This window comes from Syngnathus scovelli, chromosome 16 (genome assembly GCF_024217435.2).
Source record: "Syngnathus scovelli strain Florida chromosome 16, RoL_Ssco_1.2, whole genome shotgun sequence".
Classification (NCBI taxonomy): domain Eukaryota; kingdom Metazoa; phylum Chordata; class Actinopteri; order Syngnathiformes; family Syngnathidae; genus Syngnathus; species Syngnathus scovelli.
Window position 1 is genome coordinate 9,866,177 of NC_090862.1, and position 13,455 is coordinate 9,879,631.

Here is a 13,455-nt window from a genome sequence, read left to right on the forward strand (position 1 = left end):
TCTCCTCCGCCTTTGCTTGACAAATGACCTGAGATCGGCCGAGCGCGTTTTTCTTTTAAAGGGCTAGAGACATCCCTTTTTTTTTTCAATTAGAACGGAATTTGATAGAATGTATAAAGTAAACACATTTGCCGCATTGGAAATTAAAAATGGACACCGATTACTAAGAATAAAGCTGAAATGAAATGCCAGTTTATCGATCGGGTCGCGCACGAAGCCAAACTGGCGGCACCATTACTGTGACGTCACAAGTTGTACATCTGGATGTCAACAAACCCAAACAACATGGCAGATGATAGCGACAGCTCCATTTCTAGCGGCAATATTAGCATCATTTTATCCGATTCAGAAACCTCTTTTGACGCAGAATATGATGAATCTAGCAGTTCACTTGGGCTGAGCTGAGCACATTTACTGAATTGTGCCCCTCCCGTCACTCTGGTTAGGTTGGCATAGTAAAAAGTGCTCTTGGGGGCTTTAGAGTGCCGAGTTGATCTCGGCACATGAAGACATGACCACCTGCAACGTTTGGTTTAGGTTTTATAAGCATTTTTAATTTTATTGCTTAAATCTCATTTTCTCGACGAGCTGAGCACGTTTTCTGAATTGTGCCTCTCCCGTCACTGTGGTTAGGTTGGCATAGTAAAAAGAGTAGAGTGCCGAGTTGACCACTGCGAATGAAGAAATGAACATCTGCAGCGTTTGGTTTAGGTTTTAGGCGCATTTTTAATTTTATTTCTTAAATCACATTTTTTCGACGAGCTGAGCACGTTTTCTGAATTGTGCCCCTCCCGTCACGCTTCGACATACTTTTCAAAGTCAAAGTCTCAAAGTCTCCTTTATTATATGTCAATTCCTCCGCATGTCAAGACACACAAAGAGATCGAAATTACGTTTCTCACTATCCCAGGGTGACAAGACAGCGTTCACAACGCACATACAAGTAAACAACACAGGAAAAATAAAACAAGAAGATGAACAATAAGAGTGATAGCACGCTAGCCGCTCCCGATGCACAGCAGAGTCCGGAAAGATAAGACAGAGTTCACAACGCACATACAAGTAAACAACACAGGAAAAATAAAACAAGAAGATGAACAATAAGAGTGATAGCACGCTAGCCGCTCCCGATGCACAGCAGAGTCCGGAAAGATGACAGTCAACCAGGCCACTGTGAACACGAGCGCACAGCAGGCACGCACTGTCCGGTTCGTGGATCCTATCAGGCGAACTCAACCCATCTTGTCGTCCCGCGAACGAACGTACGCCAGGATAATGGAAGGCACGGCTAGGCGAGCTGGGTTGGCCGCAAACCTGGCCCGACGTCTCCGCGCTGGCCCCCTCTTCTCTTTTTGTTTACATTCACTGAAGCTAAACGCGTACAACTTGAGACGTCATGAGACGTCACTTCCGGCTGGCGGCTCGGTGCAGTCAAACTCGTCTGTGCGGCAAATTTAAATGATATTTTTCAGAGCAACAGCTTCCTTTTCGTTGTTTCGAGCGTCAATTTATATTTATAAGCCCATAAGCTAACTAAAACCGATTTATACATATACCGGTGTCTCTAGCCCTTTAACACTCCTTTTTCTCCGCCCACCAGGGTGCAGCCCTCGGCGTGATAAAGCTGCAAGTACTGAACCTTCTTGAGTGGTTTCCGGTTTCCGGTGAATCCTCTCTATGACCCGCCCTGCTACATCCGTTGCTATGTTTTTAGCAGCGGCTTAAAGGTGTGGCTTCGCCAGGTTAAAGCCGTTTTTGAACCTGCGTGAACTTGGCCCACCCCAACCTCGCAAAATTTAAGGAAAATAGCCTGATTCGTTTGTGCCGGTTTGTGCAGCAAAAATCATCGTTTGTGCTGCTATGGTTTTTTTAGTTATGAACGATTATTTTATAGGTCATCCAGAGTTCACCCAGCCCCCCCTTTTCCTCCAAATGGACCCAAATTGGTACCGTTCGTTTGTGCTGGTTTGTGCAGCAAAAAGTTTCGTTTCTGCTGCTTCCGTTTCGGAGATATTACACATTTATTTTATAGCGATGAGTCACGTAGCCCCGCCCCCCTATTTACTTTCAAATGGACCCAAAATAGTGCCGTTTGTTTGGGCTTCGTTTGTGCTGCAAAAAGTTTCGTTTGTGCTGCTACGGTTTTGCAGAAATTACACATTTAATTTATAGCGATGACGTCACCGTATTTCGTCGAGAATTTCAAGCTACTGGAATGCTCCTGATGTAGGACGAATACAAGGTAAATATGTTCTTCGTCTTTTTCTTCTTCTTTTTATCTTGCAGAAAACTTTCACTGCGGGAAATGGCTTTTGGTGCGAGGATATTTCTGTACTTATGTTTTTATTGTGCTTATTGATTAATTCCCTTGTTATCATTACGCCTATATGATCATTATTTTCAATTAAATCTGACGTGTAAAAGGTTCACTGCAACCTAAATACCTGGCGAGTCTATGTTTGTTCCAAAACATTAATTAGTGCGACAATTAATACATGTATGTGAAGTTGATGACAGCCAGAAAAAGAAACTTGAAAACGTGAAAAAATAACTTTCTTTGTCAAAGGGAACATTTTCAACATTTTTTTACAACAATTCAAACAATGTATCACTGCAATGTGTAGAACACAGCATGCGGGAAGATTTTAGTGTTTACTGATGCTGCTTTCACTCCACTTCCCAGGTCACTATAGATCTCCCAGGCATATGCAGTCCTCCTGCAGTATGCCACATAATGGCCAAGAGAATCCTGGGTCAGTCCTGGTTCAAAGCCAATGACAGCTCTTAAAGTAAATGTCTTCTCTTTTAGCTCCAGACTGGAGAGAAATTCAAGCAAGGCAACTTCCTTGCAACTGCTACCAAGGTCAGTGTCAATCCACACAAACTTTCCCAGATTGTAGCTGTGAGTAACATTACCTGAACACAGAGCCTTGCCTGTACTATCGTCCTGTGTTTCGAATGAAGACGGACACTGGGAAGGGTTTTCTATTGGCCTGAGGCAGAGAGAGTCAGGAAGACTGAGTCCCTCTTCAGCAGCAGTCTGAAGATAAGCCATGCCACACAGGTCTGCAGGACAGCAATGTTTGCACAAACAAATGAAACTTGCCTTGTTACTTGTTGGCTTGAACTGCAGTACTGTGAGGAGCATTGTTTTATCAAATGAACACTTGGGATATTCCTCATTGCGCTCTCAATTACAGCGGAGATGTGGCATTGTGCATCAATTTGGAGAGCACCAGAGGTCAGCAGGACAGGTTTGAATATTTGCCCCAGCAGTTCTGCCCTCTGTGAGTATACCTGTTGGTTCACACCCTGTGTTGTGATGGTTTTCACCAGGTGGAGGAATCAGTTCCCATGTTCATAGTCCAGAACAGTCTTTTCAAATGAAAAACATTCACAGAAAGAACAGCATAAGCATTCAAGACAGAATTAAATGCACAGGTATTGAGCACACTTTTGATGTGCGAAGTTTAACAGGCTGTTGATGGTTCCCGTTTTTCAACAATGGTATCTTGACTTTTTTCCAGCCCACTCGTGTATCAATATGCAGCCATTCAGGACAAGGAGAAAGATATGAAGTGATCTTTCTTTTTTCGGTGGGACCGCTAAACCTCTCCAGTTTTGCACTGTCAGTAGATGCATTTGGCTCCGCTTCAGGATGAGATTTTTTTTCCCTTTTGTTTACTACTTCAGTTTGAGAAGTACTGCAGACGTTGTCAGGCTCTTTGACAGTCGTGGCATCACACTCATCCTTTTCACTTTTTTGTTTTGCTAAGCAAATCCGCATGTTTCCTTCAATGAAGGAAAGATGATAAGCAACAAACCGGTCCACACGAATGGGTAGGGTTTCATGCTTGAAAAGGCCTTTTTTTATGTTTTTGAACTCTGCTTCAACATCTGCGGAACTTGCAGTGATGCTGGTGCTTTTGAAGAGAGGGACCATTATTGCTGTCCAGAGTGGCAAGTAACTTCCAAGTCTTGTTATTTGGGGAATAATCTCAGGGAGGAAGTGGATGTTGTCTCTATCCCCATCAGCCATGGCAAGTGACCTGCTCTCCTCACATATTTCTGTCACCCACTGTCGGACATTAGTCTGGATGTGTTGGTTTAACGCATCACCTGGTTCTTGTCCCTCATCTGAAATGGGGACAAATTCCTCCGCGATTTGCGCTCTCAAGTATTTCTTGCACTTTTCTGATGGGATAGGGGCTCCAGAACTGTCATTACCCTCTGTCTCACTCAGTGCCACAATGGTGATAGCACGGAGAAGTTCTTTTGCATGTTGCAAACATTGTGACTTAAGAAGCTGTGCTATTGACCTGACAAAGAAATCTTTAACACGAGGTCTTTTGTTTTTCAGACAGGCCCATCGGCAGATCATCTTAATACAGTGTGCTACATCTACCCTGACAAAACATGGGGGTAGATGTCCAGGCTGATTCCCATGTGAAATGTTAAAGCACTCATTGATGTAGCTTTTCAAATCAGGATGAGGGGTAAAACCTTTGACTAGAGCTCCAAGAATCGCCAGAGAAAAGTCACTTACTGCTTCTTTAGGAACAGATGCACCTGCATGGATCCATTCCTTCAGCCACTGTGTGATAGCATTAACATCATGGTTCTCTGACAACATCTGCACGACTGGGACACTGGAGCTGGTATGCCCTGTCATAACACCTTGATACAGGAAGATATGGCCAGCCATGCCATTCGGCCTCATCAGTTTTTTAACGATTGAGCCCGTTGCATCAACACATAATATTGGGTGAGATTTCTTTAAGCTCTTGTACATATGCATTTGTGTTTGACTCCAATAGTGACAGAAAAACTTGTCAAGTCCAATGTCTTTGATGCTGTCACTGTGAGGTGCACTGTATTTCAACATCTGCAATGATAAAATTGGATTTTTGTCACCTAATGGCAAATCATTTTTCTCTTGCTTTGCCTTGCGCAGGGTATCCAAATTTGGCAGGTGGCTTGGCTTAGGGTCTCCGAAGGTCATCAGTTTATTTGCCTGTGATGCTCGCCATACATGTGGTTCCATCCTGCCCTCACAAAGTTCCTTGGCTACCTGGACACGCAACTGTCCAGATAGAAACCGCTTTGAGCTACCAGTGTGTAGAGAGTCATCACTGTTCTTATTGAAACGGTTCAATATTATTGGACTGTTCATTTCTGGCTCTTCGCCACAGTTAATGTTGAGAAGGCCATGACACTCCTTGCAGTATCCTCTGATTTCGATATAATTATTGGAGACCAATGGATAGACCTTGGCTCTTTTAAAAACAAATGTGCAAGGAATTTGGACTGTTTTCCTGATTTGTTCATTTATGATGTGGGTCCAGGTGCCAGGCTTCAAAATTCTATATTCTCTTTTTTGGGTTTGACGGTTCTTATCTTTGTATTAAAGGGAAATGTGCTTTCGGCAGTTTGCAAACATATTTTTAAGGTTGTGTTAAACTTATAATCATATTAATATAATATCTAGTATTGGAGTGCTCGTGTGGATTGGTGGGTGGCGAAGAATGTGCAGGCAAACTGCATGAACTTGTTTTCGTTGAAGTGTTGTGTATAGGCCCAGACAGGGAGTACCGGACGAGAACATCTCAAGGTCGTTGAGGAACGAGAACAACAGCACGTCTATGTGGCCCGGCTTCGCGGGGAAATCCAACCACCTGTTCCAGCGATAGCGCCGACGCGGGGAGGAGATGGCCGTCGACCAATCATCTCACAATATTTTGCATGCTTTAATATTCATATTGTGTTTCTTTAAAACTGGGCAACCCGGAAGAATGTGTCTTCTTTTGGTGGTCACAAAAACGCACGAGTTTTAGTGTGAGGGACCCGGGACCCAGGCCTGTATTAGTGTGCTTTGTCAGGAATAAACAATTGGTAAATTTGGTCTGATTGATCTACTGGTCTTCTCTTTGACAGAACGAACTCGCAAAATTGTTAGGTGCGCCAGTGTGTGGATTAGGACATAGCAATTTATGTGTTAAGTGTTGATCGCAATTTGGAGTCAGATCAATAACTAAAATCCGTAACCTAACAATTTCTTGGTGACCGCGGACGTGATGTCAAGAGAAGGGTAATTGACAACTCGTGGTCTTTAGCCAAGACACCGGACAGTGTCAGGGACACTGTCTCCCGGTCGGCGAACCGTTTGGAATAAGCGCACAACGCTGGTACGACGTCTCCTCAACCCTGAGCTCATCACCGATAAGGTAAGCAGAATACCTGTTACTATAAGTCGAAATGCTGCAAATTGAAAGAGGAAATTTAAGCGAGACTGTCGTTCAGATCAAATAAGGTGTGCATGAAGTTAAGATACATACGGTGAATAAGTTTGGAACTTACGTGTGTAACGTGTACGGTAAAGTCAGGGACTTACGCGTACTAAGGGACCTAGTGCTTCGTCGTGGCGGACAAGGGTGCGGTGACGATCGTATTCAAATAGCTGGGGTTTTTCAGAGATCCTCGAGGGGGAAGTGAGGCCTCCTCAAAAAATATCCGGTGGTAACAGTTCCTCCTGTGAGAGATCAGACCACTAAAATATCCAAAATGAACCAAATTGGGGGGAGAGTGTGTGTGCGCGCAGAGGATCCTCATGAGTGGGTGTATATATGAGTGTGTGTGAGTGAAATGTGTGTTCTATGCAAGAAATCAGTAATGGAGAATGTTTAGGAGGCTTTTGAGCGATAATAGGGAAATTGAGAAGTGGACAATGGTGTGTTTAAGTTGGTTAGAAAAAACCAAGATGAGCAAGGTGTGGCAGTAGAGAAAATAAGGCATGTGACAGAAAGTTACTAGAACGGTGGCTTGATAGGATGAGAATAAGAGACAACAAATGTTGTGTAGAAGACATTGAAAGATGTCGAATGTGAACATGATGAAGGGCGCAACAGCAAAGTTGGCCTGCCCTTTGAGAGGTTGAGACTGATGAGCGAGCCTGCACTCGCGCGTAGTTGCGGGTCTGGGCTGTGCGCGTGGGCCTGTGCTATGCTCGTGCGGGCGGTGGGCCGGCATCATGATTGTTGCAGGAAATGGCCAGCCTGTAACCAGTCAACATTGATGCCGCGACCCCCCCTCGCACGGGGGGTGCTATGGCCCGGGCGGGGCAGGGACAGTGTGAGTTTCTCAGTGAATGTTTGAAGCAGTGAGATTGAAGGAATGTATATGCTGATGTGGAAGCGCAAATTGTGAGTGGTATTGACCGATAGAAAGTAGCAAAGAAGCTACATGAGAGATGGATTCGAATCCCTTTGTCTGTGTGTGCGTGCGTGTGTGCGTGCGTGCGTGTGTGCGTGCGGATGCGTGTGTGTGTGTGTACGTGCGGTTGTGTGCGCGCTCGGTGTGTGCGTTTATGTGCACACCCTGTGTGGGTGCAGGCGTGTGAGGAGGAAGACGGCATGGATCAGAGAATGTTCAAGAAAGGGGGGCTAACTCGTAAATAATGAGGAGCTATTGGGAGTAACCTGTTTGTCCTTTCTTTAAGGTTAGGTTAGGTTAGCAACACGAGCGATTTAGAGGTTCAAAAGAAAGACAGTTAAAAGAAAATAACATTTTTGATTTGGACAATTGCAGGCTAACAAGAGCATGAGGAAGAAGGGTAGAGAAAGCAGTGAAAATAGACAAGGAAAGAAATGAATACAAGGGCATTTATCCATCTTTGCATGATGTGACACACCCGAGTGCCCCGACACTCGGAGTGAGCTATGTTGGACCGCCGCCGTACGGCGACCCCGGAGTAATGGCTCCGGTGGTGACGTTGGGTGGCAGGATGGTAGTGGATGTCGAGGGCGAAAGTGCGGATCAGAGTATTGTACAGTTGATTGAACAAGCAGTAAATAAAGAGAGGCGACGGGCCCGGGAGGGGGACACATCCCGCGTGGACACATCCCGCGTGGACACCTCCACCCCCGGTCCGAGCCCTCAACCGTCCAATGTGACGAAAGGAGAAAGCTGGCATAGACTTACTGCCGAGAATGAGGAGCTAAAAAAGAAAATTGATCAAGCCAATGAGCAGCGTAGACAGGAAGCGCAGATGTTAAAATGGGCAACAGAGAGAGAGAGAGAGAGACACGGAGAAAATATAATTTGCGGATTGGTCAGGGACAGATGACACAGGCCGAGGTGCAGAAAATTGAATTGATGTGTCCGCTGGTGACCACATCGGGCGGTCAGCACTACGAGCCCATGGTGCTCCGTGATGTGACCGCGATGATGGAAAAGATGCCCCCACTTTACAGAGGAGGCAAGGTGTGGCTAAACAAATTTTTGGCTCTGATGAGTGGGCAGAGCTGTACACTCGGTGACATGCGCCAGATGTTGGCAGGAGCATGCTCCCTAGTGCAATTGCAGGCAATTGAGGAAGCAGCAGGCACAGCGAGACTGGGGAGGGAGGTGCCCTTGCCACAAGTAGTAGCGCCCCTGTTTGAAAACATTAAATTGACTTTCCCACAACCCACCGATCTGGCCCCCACTATGTTTCCTTATGATGTGAAAATGTCACCTGCACAACATTATGTAACATGTGTGGAGAGTTGGATTGAAACCACAGGTCGCCATCCGGCTCTCACGCACGAGGCAGAGGTGCTCTTCCGAACGGCGCTGCTGGATGGACTTCCGCCAGATGTGAAGAAGCAGCTAATGTCAGATCCTGACATTCTGGTTTGTGCCGAAGAACGATTTAAACGTCATCTTTTGCATCACTGCAGAATGTTCACTGAGTCACAAGCTAAATTTGAAAACGATACAGACGCATTATCTAAACAGTTGTTGAAATTACAGTTGGCAAAAATGCATGGTGAAGATAAACAGTCTAAATCACAGAAAAAGGAAATGCAAAATGTCACAGGCTCTTCAGGTGGTGGGGCGCGGAAGGGGCCAGTTCCGGGGCGGATACAGAGGCCGGGGAGGGAGTGCACCTGCTTACCCGGGGAGGGCAGCATACAAACCCCATTCGCCCAACGCATGTTTCATCTGCGGCGAAACCGACCACTGGGCAAAAGAATGCCCGCAGTATCGACCGCGCGGAGCCACCCGCCCACAAACGCACGGAGGTCAGTACTACCAACATGATGATCTCTGGTGTGAACAATTTGAATAGGGCTGCCCGGGGAGCCAGGAAAGCAGTGGCCCGGCGGAGCCAATGCTTCATGTGACAGTGGAAGGAAAAACCTGTGAAGATGCTGGTGGACACAGGAGCAACTTATTCATCAATAAACACTGCCCTTCCTGTATCCTCACTGTCAAAGAAAACAACAACTTTAGTCGGCTTCTTGGGACAACCACGTACTCTGCCTTTTACCAAACCACTTGAAACTGTGATCACCCGGACAGGGTGTAGACTGTGGTACAAATACATCCATTCCACAGACACTCCGACCAATTTGATGGGAAGGGACTTGCTGTCAGCCGTTCAAGCCAGAATTCTGTGTGGGCCAGAGGGAGTGATTATTCAATTTCCAGATGGCGTCAGCATCCAGTACTCACAGCAGCTACAACAACATGGTCAGTGGCTTTTGGCATTTTAACAGGGATTGACAGCAAGGGAGATTGAGGATAGAACATCTGGACAGCAATGACGTAAATTACATTAAAAACTGCCCATTCTAGGGGGAGGGCTTGGCGCTCCCTGTGTGGAGCTGCAGCTTTGCAGAGGGGGGCAGACCGCGCGAGGGAGTGGATGAAAGGAGTGGAAATAGGTGACGATTTAAGGAAGCAGGGAGAGGTGCTGGATGGTGTGACAGGCAGGATTTTTAGGAAGAGAAAAAGGGCCGAGTTAGACTCGCCAAGAGGGGCAATAAAGAGAAGCAGACTGAGAAACATATTTGAGCTAGACAACAGGAAAAAGGGGGAGAGCCAAATGATAACGTAAAAATCCAGAGGGAATAGTCATCTTTATTGAATTTAATTAGGATAATTAATAGAGATCGAGTTTGTAGGAGCAATCTGAGGTTATGGAGGCTCCCCTGACACGCGGGTCCCACAGTCGCCCCCCCCCAGATAGACATATATGACAATTTGCGATGAATCTGATGGGCGAGTTTATGGAAAATTGAATTGGAGATTTTACAATAGGTCATGTTGACAAGTATATCCAAATGTGAAGAGTTACTATTAGGAGTCAATGTTTGCCTGCACATTAACATACTAACTTTGCTTAGTGTGGGAGGAGAGCTGAGTGATAGAGACGGATGTGTGTGTCTGCGAGTGTGTGGATGGGTGCGTGCGCATGTGATCATCTATGACTGTGTGTGCGCAGTATGATTGGCCAGAGAGGTCTGAAGTTGGGGTGATGTGTTTGCAATTGAGGATAAAATTCCTCTCACCTGAAGGGGTGGTACAGACTGGAGGGTCTGGAACTGGTAAGTGATGAGTTCTGACCAGAACCATGGCTCAATGATCAATCAGGGGCACCATTGACAACAAAACGGTGTGATGGAGAAGGCCCATTTCAGTGATATGGTCAGACAAGACAGAACTAGTATCGAACAGCAAGACTTTGGACGATTTGACGTGTGACAACTTTGAGCTCACCCGACGGGGTGACGGACTAGGTGGACAGTAACCAATTGTTTGACGCTTGAACGTGTTTGCGACAATAGCACGCTCTGCTTTGTTTTTCTGTGTGACTTGATTTTTTTTTTTTTTTTTTTTGCAGCATCAGCCACCAGCCAAGGAGCGGATTGCGCGTTGCTTGCGTAACTTGTTTTCCTTCTTGCAGGTTGTCGATTGCATTCGTGGAAAGTTTGTGTTGGATTTACAAGAATATGTTAACCCTTGCCCTTTTGGTTTTTATGATGAACTTGTTGATGACGTGGTTTTCAGGACATGATCCGCGGGCGCCAGGATTCATTTTATGACTGCTTTTATTTTGATACTTGATGTCTGTTTTTGTGTGTACAAATGTCCCCACTGGCGGGGGTCCTGAAGCGAGCCAAAAGAGACGTTTTGCCCCCGTGGTTGAGCGACGACGATCCAACATATATTGACACTATAGGAGTGCCCCGGGTTGTGCCAGATAAGTATAAACTCGTTAATCAAGTGTCCTCGGGATTCGAAAGTATCTTCCTATGGATCACCCCCAATAAAAATGTAGACCGTATTAATTACGTTCATTACAATGTCCAACGACTGGGTAATTATACAGCTGAATCATTTGCCGCAGTTCATGAACAATTGGCTGCAACGTCGTTAATGGCGTTCCAAAATAGAATTGCGTTGGACATGCTATTGGCTAAGGAACATGGTGTGTGTGGAATGTTTGGTGATGCATGTTGTACTTTCATCCCAAACAACACGGCACCAGGAGGCCGACTGACCAGGGCGTTGGAAGGACTAAGGACACTGAACAAAAAGATGAAAGATCATTCAGGCGTACACACCGATATTTGGTCTGATTGGATGAAAAGGCCTCATCATGTCTGTGCTTGTTGCTGTAGCTATTTTTACTATAATTATGATTTTATGCGATTGTTGTTGTATTCCATGTATTAGGTCACTCACTGTCCGGTTGATCGAGAAAACCGTTGGCCCGTTGCCACCGATGGGCCAATATACCCTGGTGACTCAACATGAGCAGCGGGGGGAAGGAAGGATCGACAGCGCGCTGGTAGCTGTTTGCTAAAGTAACGGGTGATGACCTCATAAATGAGGTCATGAGAGGGAATAAAGGGAAATGTGCTTTCGGCAGTTTGCAAACATATTTTTAAGGTTGTGTTAAACTTATAATCATATTAATATAATATCTAGTATTGGAGTGCTCGTGTGGATTGGTGGGTGGCGAAGAATGTGCAGGCAAACTGCATGAACTTGTTTTCGTTGAAGTGTTGTGTATAGGCCCAGACAGGGAGTACCGGACGAGAACATCTCAAGGTCGTTGAGGAACGAGAACAACAGCACGTCTATGTGGCCCGGCTTCGCGGGGAAATCCAACCACCTGACCTCAGCGATAGCGCTGACGCGGGGAGGAGATGGCCGTCGACCAATCATCTCACAATATTTTGCATGCTTTAATATTCATATTGTGTTTCTTTAAAACTGGGCAACCCGGAAGAATGTGTCGTCTTTTGGTGGTCACAAAAACGCACGAGTTTTAGTGTGAGGGACCCGGGACCCAGGCCTGTATTAGTGCGCTTTGTCAGGAATAAACAATTGGTAAATTTGGTCTGATTGATCTACTGGTCTTCTCTTTGACAGAACGAACTCGCAAAATTGTTAGGTGCGCCAGTGTGTGGATTAGGACATAGCAATTTATGTGTTAAGTGTTGATCGCAATTTGGAGTCAGATCAATAACTAAAATCCGTAACCTAACAGTATTCAGCCTTTTCCGGAATGAATTCCATCCACTTGTCAAAAGGAAGATGAAGCTGAAATGACTGTTCAGAGGCTGATTCCGAGCTTGCTTCACTGCTAGTTTCAGGATCGGTTTCATCATGACTGAATCCCAGAGCTGACCAGATATTGTGTCTGTTTGTTTTAACAAAGCTGTACAGAGCCTTTGCAGACATCTTCCTTTCCAACTGGTCACTGAGATCTCCACACAGTAGCACTTGGAGTGGCTACGTTACCATTTTCAAGTATGGCCTCTTTTGATGAGCAGAGAACTGCAACAATTAAATCATTGTCTACTGATGGTTGTTTGGGCATCTAGTTGAAGGACAAATAAATATAATCAGGATTCATTGCTTGAATAATGAAAATTACACGTGTGTTCATTATAATTGCTATGCACGAACGGAAAAATGATGCAAAGGGGAAAATATTTTGACAGCAGAATGTATCAAGCATGCTTTCTTTAGAAATTTAGTTTTCTTGGTCTGTGCAAATTACATACGTCTAATAAGACAATGTTAGCGAACTAGCTATTCAGACTACCCCAGGTGTTTTTAATTCTATATTGTATGAGCTCTTTTTCGAACTTTTTTTTTTAACACATTTTACTTACATTGGTCGATGGTTGGTCACTTCCCAGAAAAAGTGGCTTTCTGTCACTCACTGTTATTAAATCTTCGGAGATAGTTGTGTATTTGTCGCTCGAAAAAGTTGCACGTCTTTGTTTTTCGCCACCCCGTTGCGATATGTCTTACCGGCCTGCAGAGGTCACTTTGCATGGTAATTAGTTGGATAATACATGTGTAAGAATTGTAGAGTTATGATGTCAAGTGAAAATTTGTTAGAATAAAATACATGACACGGGGTTAATGAAGATGTATGATTATAATCATGCAAACAAATTTGTTTTGCGGCACAATCAATTGGTACCATTTTGGGTTCATTTGGAGGTTACGTCATCGCTAGAAAGTAAATGCCTAATGTCTCCGAAATGGAAGCAGCACAAACGAAACTTTTTGCTGCACAAACCAGCACAACCGAAGCACAAACGAACGGTACCAATTTGGGTCCATTTGGAGGAAAAGGGGGGGCTGGATGACGTCATCGCTAAAAAA

The 13,455-nt window shown here is 45.1% G+C and overlaps 1 long non-coding RNA gene across 11 annotated transcripts; it reads left to right on the forward strand.

Moving 5' to 3' along the window:
- The first annotated feature begins 1,661 nt into the window (after window positions 1–1,661).
- Window positions 1,662–12,172, forward strand: LOC137841013 (uncharacterized). Of its 11 annotated transcripts, none has more exons than XR_011088307.1 (5): window positions 1,663–2,242; window positions 2,684–2,753; window positions 2,810–2,863; window positions 2,927–3,064; window positions 3,201–5,902. It is a non-coding gene; the product is annotated as an uncharacterized lncRNA (long non-coding RNA). The 11 variants fall into 11 exon arrangements; XR_011088306.1 differs by having other exon boundaries at window positions 1,664–2,242; window positions 2,965–3,064; XR_011088301.1 differs by adding an exon at window positions 8,858–12,172 and having other exon boundaries at window positions 1,662–2,242; window positions 2,684–3,064; window positions 3,201–8,670.
- The last annotated feature ends 1,283 nt before the right edge of the window (window positions 12,173–13,455 follow it).